Genomic DNA, 15,154 nt, shown 5'->3' on the forward strand with positions numbered 1-15,154 from the left:
AGAATCAGGGTCGGTCAGGTGGCGTAACAGAGATTGCGTTCGTCACCAAACCCCGGAGCGGCTGGATTCGCCTGTTCGAATCCAGCTCACAGCTCCGGGGTTGTCACCAGCTTGGCTGGCCGTTCACACTAATACAATTGGCAGTATTAGAGGGTGGGAGAAGCTGGCGGGGTGGGTCTGGGTCGTTGTAAACAGCGACTCCTACAGTTCGGTCGGGGCGCCTGCTAAGCGCGGATAGGACCTGAGTGGGATAGTGTGATTCTTCCACATGCTACGCCCTCTCAGTGAGAATCCGCGCTGCCAGGTGAAAAGAAGCGGTTGATTGGCTGGCCGTGTGTCGGAGGAAGCACGTGGTAGCCTCCACTCTCCCAGACCGACTGTGGGGGGTAAGTGCGCAGCGACCAGGAAGGGGATTGGGAATTGGCATAACGACTAACATTGGGATGGGAGAAAATCGGAGGAAAATGGAGGGGGAAAAATAGAAAAAAATAGAAAAAAAAATAGATATGTAAGAATCCATACCCTCTGGCACATTTTATCAGGTTGAATCCAGCGTGATGCTATTAGCTATTAGCGAACGTTAATTGAACGTCAAAAACAGACGGTTAGTTAGCAGGTGGAGGAATTTGACCGGAGGATAAACAAACAAATGAAGAAGGATGGCACATTTGGTAGGTAGTGCTTTTGCCTACTTCCTTCACAATCATAGGTTTGAATATTGGCTTAGGCCATGTTGTTATGCATGCCAAGTTGTGTGTTGGGTCCACTTCAGATTTATGATAACCTTTTAAGAATGTGGAGATGTCCCTGCCCTTTCTCAACCTCAGTTTGATCTGTGGTGAAGATGAGCGGCCAATTTCTTGTGTGCAACAGAAAAATTACTTGTTCTATTATTGTCCCTTATTTGAAGAGATTAATGCACAAGAGCTGTACTGGCCTAACAGAAATTATGTTTGTGCTTTCTTCAATCTAGATAACGCCTTCAACCATCATTTGGCCATGGGACTGGTTCTCGGCAATGGAAATAATTTTTTTTTTTACAAATAGCTGAAAACACTGTCGACTGATTTCTTCTGCAGTTTATTATTGCATTTACATGTTGAAATAACTATTGCTTAGATCAATAACACTTGTGTTACCTAAAAGCTGTAAATAGTTATGTAATGCCATTCGATTTGAAACGCATTTTAGCATTACAACCCAATAACTGAACTATGTTTGTATTTGTTACACCTTATCCTCAGTATTTTGAGACACTGGGTAACACCATTAACCTCTTATCTAGGGACATCTATGGATCTCAGGTATGGACGAATCCATTATTGGAATACAGGTAGGTACAGAGCAAACGCTGTCTACAACACACACTGTAAAAACTGAGCGTCATCTGGTCACTTTTAAACTATCAGCAAATTGTATTCAACTAAAACGGTGTAAAATGCTATTCATAAATGGTTCAAATTCATTGAATTCAGCTCAATTCTATTTCAAACGGCACATAGTCTTTTTTTATTATGTATAGGTTACTAATACTTATTTAATAAATATGAATGAACCCCAATCCCAGTTTTTACAGTGCAGGAGCAGAGAACAGTACAGGAATGAGAAACAGTCTAAATGGGTTTTAACATTTTAGTTTATTTCATGCACATATGATCTGTAATACCTGATCTGTACAATATCTACTAACCTGATCAATAAAATAAAATAAATGACCAAGTATGGCTTTGTCAGTATTCCAATGTACAGTGTACAGTGCCCCCCCCTACCCAACCCCCCCCCCCCCCCCCCCCACCTCCAATGTACAGCCCCAACCCACCCACCCAACCCCACCCACCCAACCTCCCCCAATGTACAGTTTCTACGTCAAATGTATATACACTCTTTTTCTGGACACTTTTTGTATCACAAACAGTACTGTATTTGCAAATCTGATATGTCATAAATGTATAGATGTAGCAGTACTGTCTATCTGTATGTCATGTATGTCATATATGTTATGATGAATTGAAAATGGGGGACCCTGATGTAAACAAGACGAAAGTATTTCTCTGGTCTGCATCCCCTTAACAATTGTATGTATTGAGCTGTACTGTACTGTACCCATTCTGCAATCTGTTAATAAACTTTTCAATCAATCAATCAATCAATGATATTCCTACCTGATCGATATATTAATAATAGTCTTACTGCATTTCAAATTTGTTTATTTGTAATAGTAAAATACAGACTCACAATGCAATGTTTTCCCTGTGATTCACGAAATTACCAGTCTAAATTGGTTTATAACACGTTCGGTAACTTCGCACACCCCCCCCCCCCCCCATGTTGGTTTTGATAAAGGAAGTCTTGTCTTGTCATGACGTGCCTTCTCTATTTGAACGACCACATCAAACAAGAGGTGGATGCGGGCAAATACTGCGGCATGGTCATGCTGGACCTACAAAAGGCCTTCGACACTGTCAATCACTCCATTCTGATTGACAAGCTAAAAGCAATTGGTTTTGATAGTCTATCAGTGAGCTGGATGCAATCCTACCTGGAGGGGAGAGAACAGATGGTGGAGGTAAACGGTACCCTATCCCCCCCTCCCAGTGAGCTGTGGTGTTCCACAAGGAAGCATACTAGGACCGCTACTGTTCCTAATTTATGCAAATGACATGTCGTCAGCTTGTGACTGCAACTTGTTCGTGTTCACGGACGACTCAGCCCTGCTGGTCTCTGACAAGAACAAGTTACAGGTTGAAAAAACCCTAAGCTCGGAACTAGGCAAAATCTGCACCTGGCTCGCTGACAACAAACTATCATTACACCTGGGTAAAACAGCGTCCATTCTCTTCGGTTCAAATAACAAACTCAGCAAGGCCGACGGCTTCTCAGTTACAGTGGGTGACAATATTGTCACAAGGAAAGATGAAATTACATACCTAGGTTCCATCCTAGAGGCTAATCTTTCCTGTGACAAAATGGCATCCAATGTAATAAAAAAAGTCAACCAACGAACTCGATTCTTGTACCGGATCGCCTCTCTGGTAAACAAGAATACCCTGAAGACTCTGGCAGGCGCACTCATTCAAGGGTACTACGACTATGCTTGCACCTCATGGTACCAAAGCACCTCAAGGGCGCTAAAAACTAAATTACAAACATCACAAAACAAACTGGTCAGACTACTGCTTGACCTTACTCCTAGAACCCACCTCACCCCTGCCCACTTTGACAACCTAGGATGGCTTAGAGTAGACGACAGTACAGCAACTTGCAATGGGCCTGGTCTACAAGATACACTACATGACTAAGGTACCCATATACATGTCAAAATACTTCCCAAAGGTCAGTGAATACAACGATCACAACACCAGAGGGAGCTCCACAAATCATGTTAAACCCAGATTCGGCTCAAACAAGGGACTAAACACGTTTCGCAATTATGCCACATCAATGTGGAACGCCCTACCCACAGCTATAAAGGAATATGAATCACTACCCACTTTTAAAACCACTCTCAAAGAGCACCTACGGGAGACTGCAATTCGAAACTGGCCCCTGTAAATGTCCTAACCCAACCCCCTCCAATGTACAGTAAATGTCCTAACCCAATAATACACGTAACCCTCTTCTTGGGACCAAGTAAGGTTTCGTCGATAATCCAATGTACAGTTACCCCCCCCACCCACCCTACCACCTCCTATGTACAGCCCCCCCCCACCGCATCCCACCTACCAACCCCCCCCCCCACCCCACCTGATCCATTGTACAGTTTCTTCGTCAAATGTATATACTCTCTTTTTTAAACTCTTTTTGTATCACAAACAGGACTGTATTTGTAAATCTGGTGTCATAAATGTCTAGATGTAGCAGTACTGTCTATCTGTATGTCATGTTTGTCATATATGTTACGATTAATTGAAAATGGGGGACTCTGATGTAAACAAGACGAAAGTCTTTCTCTGGTCTGCATCCCCTTAACAATTGTGTGTATTGAGCTGTACTGTACTGTACCCATTCTGCAATCTGTTAATACAATTTTCAATCAATCAATCAATCAATCAAGTAATTCGGCCACCACATTGTTCGGGTGTAATGCCGGTGGATATGGTGCAATATTGCCCTAAATTATGCTCTCATAATTGAAGTACGCAGTTACATGATTAGGCCACAAGATGGCCCCGTTGTATTACTGAAGTAATGGTTCAGTTTTGTCAGCATTTAGCTGTAGTGTAGTTTCAGTTACAGCATACTGCTACCGTCTTTCATGGATCAACAATCATTTTAACATTCGCTTTAGTCTGTGTTACAACCCCAGTAAGTCAAGGGGAAGGGGTAACTAGCATAAAAGATGATTGTGTTGTAACCTGGGATAAATTAACCAAAGGAAAAAGAAACCAATGCCAACAACAAATGAGGTGAAAGAAAGTGATATTGTGCAATTGATATTTAGTGTTTACAATAAACCAAATACGGACTAAATGCACAACAATGGAAATGGTGGGTTCTGGAGGCACACGACCAGGGGGGGGGGGGGGGGGGGCTTGAATGATGCCAAAGGAATGAACAGAGTATTGATTGATTGATTTTTTTTGTTCCCTCCTGTTTTTCTGTGATTTTCTCCCATCCCAATTTATTCGTTATGCCAATTCCCCCCTCCCCTTCCTGGTCGTTGCTCGCATGTGCTCCCCACTGGTTGGTTTAGGGAGCCCTGAAGTCTAGCAGATGCTTCCTCCGAGACAGCCAGCAGCATCTTTTCACCTGCCAGCGCGGACTCTCATTGGTGAGGTGTAACGCGTGGGAGGGTCACACTACCCTCACCATCTCCTTCCCTCGCTGTGCAGGCGCCCTGACCGACCTGTAGGAGTCGCTGTTTACAACGACCAGATTACCACCCACCGGCTTCCCTCCCGCTGACACTGCCAATTGAGCCAGTATGACGGCCGGCCAAGCCGGAGGCAACGCTGACAGCCGGATTCGATACCAGTGTCTCTTGCGTTGGTGACGAGCGCGTAGACCGCTGCGCCACCCAGCCGCCTATTGATTGATTGAAAACTTTAATTAACAGATTGCAGAATGGGTACAGTACAGCTCAATACACACAATTGTTAAGGGGATGCAGACCAGAGAAAGACTTTCGTCTTGTTTACATCAGGGTCCCCCATTTTCAATTCATAATGACATTTATGACATACATGACATACAGATATAATAATCGAATCTAATCATTAATCTAATCATGACATTTATGACACAGATATACAGTACTGTAGGGCTGACCCCCATTAGTCGAATAGTCGACTAATCGATCGAAAGGAGCCTTAGTCGACTGCCAACCTCTTAGTTGAATGCAAAAAATATATATATATTATAATTCTTTTTTATAATTATAAAATATTGTGAAAACATAAATCAATTCAAATCTAGACTAAAAAAATCAGATACAGAAGGGAAGAAGAGCTTTAATTGCATATTAATAAAAAGAAATACATGATACTGTATTGTATGTTATATCATATATATTACATTATATAATCATATTATAATTAATTTGTATATTATATTAAACTATATTTACACTATATACTATTATATTATGGTACTATATTATATTGTATATATCATGTACTATATATCTCATATCACATTATATATGTGTTGTATACACTATTATGTACTGTTAAAGTTAGAGGTTCTATGTAGGATTGCAAGTAACTGTCTAACTGCATATATAACTGTTTCCACTAGAGGGCGCTCTAGGCGGAGCCACTCATGATACACCACCAGGTGGCGAGTATATAAAGAGATGTCTCCTCCCCCTCTACCTCTTTTCCACCTGCCTCTCAGAGAGAGGAGAACTCTAGTACTGCTGCTTACCATGTGAATAATAATAAACCACGCCAAAGGCTAAAGATAGAAACCATGCCTCTTGACCACATTATTGTCGCCCCATAGCCAGATTCTGTCAACAGGTTATGGGCCCAGATCACGCAGGGGCGAAATAATAAGGGTAGCAAGTTTAGCTAAAGTATAGGCTAGGTTAGAGCCGGGAGCACCGCGTGGCCAACAAGAGCTAAAGCTACGCTTACCATCAACCAAGAGGATGGCGACCAAGGGAAGGAGCAAATGGCCCTCATTCAATGGAAAGGCAGAGGACTACGAACTCTGGGAAGAGCGCATGTTATGCTGTTATGCTGGGACTGAAGACGACGATCTTGACGGCCCCCACGGGAGACCTGACGGCGGAAGCACAAGCCCTGGACGACAAGCGTAACGCAGACGCGTACTGTGAGTTAGCGCCACTGATCGACGACACAAGCTTGGGGCTGATATTCCGCGACACTAAAGACAAAGGCAGAGAAAGCCTGGGGGTGTTGAGAGAGCATTATATCGGGCAAGGAAGACCCCGAGTCGTGGCCCTCTACATAACACTAACAGGACTGAGGAAATTGAAGAGATTTGCAGAGGTCATGTTTGATGTGTAAATATTGACTGCCATATTCTTTTTGATGTTCTGGATTATATTATGGTGATGGAGGTGGTCTGGAACTGCTTCCAGGGTAGAACAGAGTGCTGGGGTTTCCTAAAAACCTGGCCTGCGTGTGAGCAGGCATTCTGAAAATAAATGCTATTTACCATTTTTATCAAATCACCATCTTTTCATTTCATTTCCGAATGAATAATCAACCAGGTTACTTTTAGCTATGCTAAGCTAAAGTAGGCCATCTCATCTCAGCACGTGGGATCATATGTCACATTGTAGTGACTACAGTATTGGTTCGTGTTCTCCTCTGACTATGTTGTGTAGTGGGAGAGAACTAATGATCTGGCACCGCGGCCAGAGGGGACATCTATTGCGGTTGCACTCGCTGTTATTCATTCATTACTGTGCTGGCGATTCTTGTGTTCTTGTTTACTGACGTGGCTTTGTACATTAAACAAACATTACGTTACCTCCGTTTATTCCTCTTTCCTCCGGGCACTACAGCATGCTAATTTAGGCTAAAGTGCACTAGCATGTGGAACATTCCTCACGTTCATATAAAACTCTCAAAAACATTCAAAACGTATATAGACCTTGTTCTTATCGTACAGCATATATCAATACAATTATAAGTACTTCTGAAATGGTTCATTCCCAGTTTCCATTTAACCAAATTGAGCTTGGGGCAGTTCGTGTATGACTCAGACTGAAGCTACATTAACGTTATTAGCATGTAGCATGAAGCTAACCATTCAGTACACTCGACAATTGAATAGCACACAATATTGATTTAACTCACCAAAACCGCAGGCTACAGTTACTTTACTGCAACGCTTCTTCGGTTTTGCAACTGGGGGAATCTTTTATAACTGTTTGATAACTGGTTTTATCATACTATTTCATCTAGTTATCCAGCAACATTATCAGCTCTGTTCAAGTGCGGCTGAATCTCCGGGGATCTGAGTGTCATCTGCATCCGCGCAGCGCGAGACTCTAAGGTGCTCCCATAGTCGAGCAGACTGTACACGGACTGGACTCTGCGGAGGTCCACTGGACTCTTTGAGGTTTCATAGTCGAGCGGATCTCCGCGGACCAATTTCCTACATGTCTCGCGCCAGTTTACACCAATGTATACCTCGCGCCAGTTTGTGTGACACCAAGTGGGCGCGGCGGACGTCCGCGCGTCAGAAAATAGGAGCTTCGCACTTGGACTCTGCTTTGGGTCAGCTTTGAGCCCGCGGGAGTCTGCTCCGTGTACGGTCCGCTCGACTATGGGAAGGCGCTGCAAGGCAAGGTGTGCGCCGTAAAGCAAAACGTGGCTGTCGCAACATCTATCTCACTCATGTCATGACGCGGATTAAAGGGCTATGCTGTAATTTAAAGACTTGGTACCCAATAATATCAACTTATGTTCCTACATAATAGCCTTAACTACTTATGTTCTTATCCAATGGCATTAACTATTTATGTTCTTATAACTTAAATAGGTATGCATCTGAAACCTGCCCTGTTTCTATTCTCACCTCCATCTCGAAAGTCATGGAAAAAATAGTATACGAACAGGTCGAAAAGTACCTAGCGGAAAAAAATCTAATCTACGAATTCCAATCTGGCTTCAGAACATCCCACTCCACTGACACATGCCTTCTCTATTTGAATGACCACATCAAACAAGAGGTGGACGCAGGCAAATACTGCGGCATGGTCATGCTGGACCTACAAAAGGCCTTTGACACGGTCAATCACTCCATTCTGATTGACAAGCTAAAAGCAATTGGTTTTGATAGTCTATCAGTGAGCTGGATGCAATCCTACCTTGAGGGGAGGGAACAGATGGTGGAGGTAACCGGTACCCTATCCCCCCCCCTCACAGTGAGCTGTGGTGTTCCACAAGGAAGCATACTAGGACCGCTACTGTTCCTAATTTATGCAAATGACATGTCGTCAGCTTGTGACTGCAACTTGTTCCTGTTTGCGGACGACTCAGCCCTGCTGGTCTCTGACAAGAACAAGTTACAGGTTGAAAAAACCCTCAGCTCGGAACTAGGCAAAATCTGCATATGGCTCGCTGATAACAAACTATCATTACACATGGGCAAAACAGAGTCCATTCTCTTCGGTTCAAATAACAAACTCAGCAAGACCGACGGCTTCTCAGTTACAGTGGGTGACAATATTGTCACAAGGAAAGATGAAATTACATACCTGGGTTCCATCCTAGAGGCTAATCTCTCCTGTGACAAAATGGCATCCAATGTAATAAAAAAAGTCAACCAACGAACTCGATTCTTGTACCGGATCTCCTCTCTGGTAAACAAGAATACCCTGAAGACTCTGGCAGGAGCACTCATTCAGGGGTACTACGACTATGCTTGCACCTCATGGTACCAAAGCACCTCAAAGGCGCTAAAAACAAAATTACAAACATCTCAAAACAAACTGGTCAGACTACTGCTTGACCTTACTCCTAGAACCCACCTCACCCCTGCCCACTTTGACAACCTAGGATGGCTTAGAGTAGACGACAGAGTACAGCAACTTGCAATGGGCCTGGTCTACAAGATACACTACACGACCAAGGTATGAATGAATGAATGAATGAATGAATGAATGAATGAAAACTTTATTTAACAGATTGCAGAATGGGTACAATACAGTACGGCTCAATACATACAATTGTTAAGGGGATGCAGACCTGAGAAAGACGTTTGTCTTGTTTCCATCAGGGTCCCCCATTTTCAATTCATATAGACATTTATGACATACACAACATACATGACATTTATGGCATAGGGACATATAGGTATTTAGTACTGATACATTTGTGACATAGGCGGTATTCAAATATACAGTACTGTTACCCCTAGATCCTGACAGAGTATATACATATGATGGGGAGGGGACTGTACATTAGGAGGGGGTGGGTGGGTGGGAGGGAAATATACATACGGCGGGGAGGGAATATATACATGCGGTGGGGAGGAGACTGTCTATTAGGAGGTGGTGGGGGTTTTGGGCATTTACGGTGGCCAGTTTCGAATTGCAGCCTCCCGTAGGTGCTCTTTAAGGGCGGTTTTGAATGTGGGCAGGGATTCACATTCTTTTACAGCTTTGGGTAGGGCGTTCCACATTGTTGTGGCATAATTGCGAAACGTGTTTAGTCCCTTGTTTGAGCCGAATCTGGGTTTAACATGATTTGTTGAGCTTCCTCTGGTGTAGTGGTTGTGGTATTCACTGACCTTTGGGAAGTATTTTGACATGTACATGGGCACCCCGGTCGTATAGTGTATCTTGTAGACCAGGCCCATTGCAAGTTGCTGTACTCTGTCGTCTACTCTAAGCCATCCTAGGTTGGCAAAGTGGGCAGGGGTGAGGTGGGTTCTGGGGTTCAGGTCAAGTAGTAGTCTGACCAGTTTGTTTTGTGATGTTTGTAATTTTGTTTTAAGCGCCTTTGAGGTGCTTTGGTACCATGAGGTGCACGCATAGTCATAGTACCCTTGAATGAGTGCTCCTGCCAGAGTCTTCAGGGTATTCTTGTTTACCAGAGAGGAGATCCGGTACAAGAATCTAGTTCGTTGGTTGACTTTTTTTATTACATTGGATGCCATTTTGTCACAGGAAAGATTTGCCTCTAGGATGGAACCCAGGTAGGTAATTTCGTCTTTCCTTGTGACAATATTGTCACCCACTGTAACTGAGAATCCGTCGGTCTTGCTGAGTTTGTTATTTGAACCGAAGAGAATGGACTCTGTTTTTCCCATGTGTAATGATAGTTTATTATCAGCGAGCCATATGCAGATTTTGCCTAGTTCCGTGCTGAGGGTTTTTTCAACCTGCAATTTGTTCTTGTCAGAGACCAGCAGGGCTGAGTCGTCCGCAAACAGGAACAAGTTGCAGTCACAGGCTGACGACATGTCATTTGCATAAATTAGGAAGAGTAGCGGTCCTAGTATGCTTCCTTGTGGAACACCACAGCTCACTGTGAGGGGGGGGGGATAGAGTACCGTTTACCTCTACCATCTGTTCTCTCCCCTCCAGGTAGGATTGCATCCAGCTCACTGATAGGCTATCAAAACCAATTGCTTTTAGCTTGTCCATTAGAATGGAGTGATTGACAGTGTCGAAGGCCTTTTGTAGGTCCAGCATGACCATGCCGCAGTATTTGCCAGCGTCCACCTCTTGTTTGATGTGGTCGTTCAAATAGAGAAGGCATGTGTCAGTGGAGTGGGACGTTCTGAAGCCAGATTGGAATTCGTAGATTAGGTTTTTTTCCGCCAGGTACTTTTCGACCTGTTCGGTACCCATGTACATGTCAAAATACTTCCCAAAGGTCAGTGAATACCACGATCACAACACCAGAGGGAGCTCCACAAATCATGTTAAACCCAGATTCGGCTCAAATAAGGGACTAAACACGTTTCGCAATTATGCCACATCAATGTGGAACGCCCTACCCAAAGCTGTAAAGGAATGTGGATCACTACCCATTTTCAAAACCTCTCTCAAGGGACACCTACGGGCGACTGCAATTCAACACTGGCCCCTGTAAATATCCTAACCCAACCCCCTCCAATGTACAGACATTTACATAGTATGGTTTTGTCAATAGTCCAATGTACAATTTTGTTTGGTTGTACAGTGTCTCCTCCCCCCCCCCCCCCTCAATGTACAGTTTTGCTTGTTTATACAGTGTGCCCCCCCCCCCCCCCCCAACCACCTCCAATGTAAATTACCCAGTATGGTTGTCAATATCCCAATGTACTCAACCCCCCCCCCCCCCACCCAACCTCCTCCAATGTACAGTTTCTACGTCAAATGTATATACTCCCTTTTCTTGACTCCTTCTGTATCACAAACAGTACTGTATTTGCAAATCTGGTATGTCATAAATGCATAGATGTAGCAGTACTGACTATCTGTATGTCATGTATGTCATATGTCCTGATGAATTGAAAATGGGGGACCCTGATGTAAACAAGACGAAAGTCTTTCTCTGGTCTGCATCCCCTTAACAATTGTGTGTATTGAGCTGTACTGTATTGTACCCATTCTGCAATCTGTTAATAAAGTTTTCAATCAATCAATCAATCAAGCTCCACCCCGGTCTGTCCTCGACTCCTCCCCACCAGGACAGCCAGGCTTGACAAACAGCACCCTGTGTGTTAAAACAAACTCATCCGCCAGACCGGCAGCCACCGAGCATTTAGCCACCTTCCGTTCGTTGATATACATCGCCACATTATCGGGCAAACAATACGACTTGAATTCCTCCAAGAGGATGAGCTCCCGCATTTTAGCCAGGGTGTCCACTTTCTCCGACGCACACCACCGGTCAAACAACAGCTCTTTCTCGTACGCAAACTCCACATAAGTCTGCGAGCTGCCCTTCCTCAGAGCCCTGAACCGCTGCCTGTACGCCTCAGGCACCAGCTCATACGCCCTGAGAATCGCAGCTTTGACCGCCTCGTAGTCTTGGGTATTCGGGCACAGGGACGCATACACATGCTGGGCTTTTCCCGTAAGGACACTCTGGAGCAGCAAGGTCCAGTGTTCGGCCGGCCATCTCAGTGTCGTGACTCGTGGCCACAGTTTCAAACATGGAAAAATATTTATCCACATCTTTCTCCAGAAACTGCGGCACGAGCCGGAGATATTTTGCCACATCGAACCTATCCTCAATGTGTGTGCGCACCTCTGGCCCAAGCCTCCTGAGTTCGAGTGTGTGTGCGCGATTGCGCTCCGCCTCAGCTTGGTCACGGTCCACACGCTCCAACTCGCGCGCATGCACACGTTCCGCCTCCGCGCGCACACGGTCTGCCTCCTCACGCTTGAACCTGAGCTGTTCAAACCTAAGCTCCAACTCCAACTTGCGCAGCCCCAGAGAGCCATCGGAGACTTGGTCTAACTCCTCATCGGTGTCGTCATGCACCACCTCTTGGGTGGTCAGAGCCTCTACCAATGTGCCCCGCTGCTGTGCCTTCCTACCCGGGGCCAGCTTAACCCCATAATGGTCCGCTATTCCCGCCAGCTCATCCTTCGTGCACACGCCTAACAACCCCACTGTCGGCCTACGCACAAAGTCTGCCACTGTCACTGGCATTTCTGCACAGGGAAGAAACAGGGAAGGAGAAAACGAGGGATACCCACAAACACAACCACCATATATCAAAACAAACGAAAACAATCAACCCCTAACTAACCACAACAAACAAAAGAAACACGGCTTCACCCTAGCGTCTGTATAGTCCTGGTCCCTACCTACTTTGGCCACCGCTCCACTACCAACCCTGGTACTGTATGTACGATATCTAAACAAGCGCTGGCACGACCGCCTAATGCCTCCACACCTAGAGGTATTCGCAAATCAACCACTGTCATGTGTCAAAAAAATAAAAAAAACCAAACCCATCCCCAAACGTTCTCAACCCTCACTATAGTACCCCTATATAAGTAACTACTATACACACGCCGGCCTAGGAGGAGCCTGACAGGGTCCTTCTAATACCCCGACCGCATGTGGTGTGTCCCCAGGCGATGGAAGGTACCATATATAAAATGGTCCAACTGCCCTAGCTGGTTGAGAACGCTCCCTATTGGAGAAGTATTTGCCAAGGGGGTCTAAAACATGGGTCACACACACGACAATGCCAACCATACCTCACAGTGTGGATCCAGCCCAGCGGCCATCACCAAATGCTTGCTCCTAGTCGTTTGGCCGAGCCCCCATATTACGTAACCATTGACTACAGGAAGGCTCGTTAACTTGTCAATGTTACACAATAAGGAGACGGCAGCCAAAGTATCTAAATAAAGAATATTTTAATTAATAGTTACCATGGTTTTTCGTAACTGAAATGAACATCAAATAATAGACAGACAAACACAGGACTATACAGACAGGATCAGCACCAGACGGAAGGGATGACAGACTACTTATACACAAGGGAATGACGAGACAACACACACCTGGGGTAATGGTAATTGGGTACACCTGGGGGAAAACAATAGGGACTACACACCATGACAAAGGACTACATCCAGACATGACACATCACACTAGGAACGCCTGATCAGAGCACATGACACACATAACAGTATAGTATAGTAGTGTACATAAGACCCAGTGCCTCATCTGTAGCTTAACACTGTATTGCACTATCACAGGACCTTAGCATGTCTTTTACCATGCATTTTAAACTTTATGTACATTATACCTGTTATGTCTTATTCTTATTGATTGTATTATTGCACAATCGCTGCGGGCATGACCACCCGCATTTCACTGTATGCCCTGTATGCCGTGACAAATAAAACTCTTGACTTGATTTGAGATTAGCAGAGGTGGGACCAAGTCATTGTTTTGCAAGTCTCAAGTCAGTCTCAAGTCTTGGTACTCAAGTCCCGAGTCAAGTCCCAAGTCAAGACAGGCAAGTCCTGAGTCAAGTCCCAAGTCAAGAGTAAGACAGGCAAGTCCCAAGTCGAGTCCCAAGTCCTAACCTTTGAATTTCGAGTCCTAAACAATTCATAATGCGCGCTTCACCAAAAAAATTCATTATCAACTTGTTGGCAAAACATAATCTAATTTCTATAAATGTAATACTATTCAGATTCAGGGTTAGTCTTACAGATACATTTGGGCAAGAGCTGCTTGAGAAAACCAGTTCAGGAGTATATTGGAAAAAAATAATAAGGATCACCATATCCATTTTAAAAGGTAGGATAACAATAACGAACATATTGTCCTCCCACTTGGACCAATCATTTATTTAACGTCTGCCTGCCCTGTATATATACAGTCTATGGCACATTATCCATAATAGCAGACCTCGGTTCAACTAACTAGTCTACCTTAACCCTTTATCAATTTTGGGGTATAAAAAAATCTGTATTGAAATGACAAGGCATCTCTGCTTTTCGTACACACAGGTGCCCAATAGCCCAGGACCAAGACGCACAAGATGTGGGAGGGTTGTAAACAGACCAGATTATTACAAAGACTATGTGACATGAGTGAATGAATGAATGAATGAATGAATGAAAATTTTATTTAACAGTTGCAGAATGGGTACAATACAGTACGGCTCAATACATACAATTGTTAAGGGGATGCAGACCAGAGAAAGACGTTTGTCTTGTTTCCATCAGGGTCCCCCATTTTCAATTCATATAGACATTTATGACATACACAACATACATGACATTTATGGCATAGGGACATATAGGTATTTAGTACTGATACATTTGTGACATAAACGGTATTCAAATATACAGTACTGTTACCCCTAGATCCTGACAGAGTATATACATATGATGGGGAGGGGACTGTACATTAGGATGGGGTGGGTGGGTGGGAGAGAAATATACATACGGCGGGGAGGGAATATATACATGTGGTGGGGAGGAGACTGTCTATTAGGAGGTGGTGGGGGTTTTGGGCATTTACGGTGGCCAGTTTCGAATTGCAGCCTCCCGTAGGTGCTCTTTAAGAGCGGTTTTGAATGTGGGCAGGGATTCACATTCCTTTACAGCTTTGGGTAGCACATAATATTGCACAAAATATTATAATAGATTCATAAGAAGACAAATAATCCTCTGTATTTTGTAGTATACCCACTACAGAGGGCCAGAACAACACCAGGAGCACAAGTCTAAGTCATCATGGGGACTCTTACTTTGTTTTCA

Source organism: Notolepis coatsorum (genome assembly GCF_963971535.1).
Source record: "Notolepis coatsorum genome assembly, chromosome: 6".
Classification (NCBI taxonomy): Eukaryota; Metazoa; Chordata; class Actinopteri; order Aulopiformes; family Paralepididae; genus Notolepis; species Notolepis coatsorum.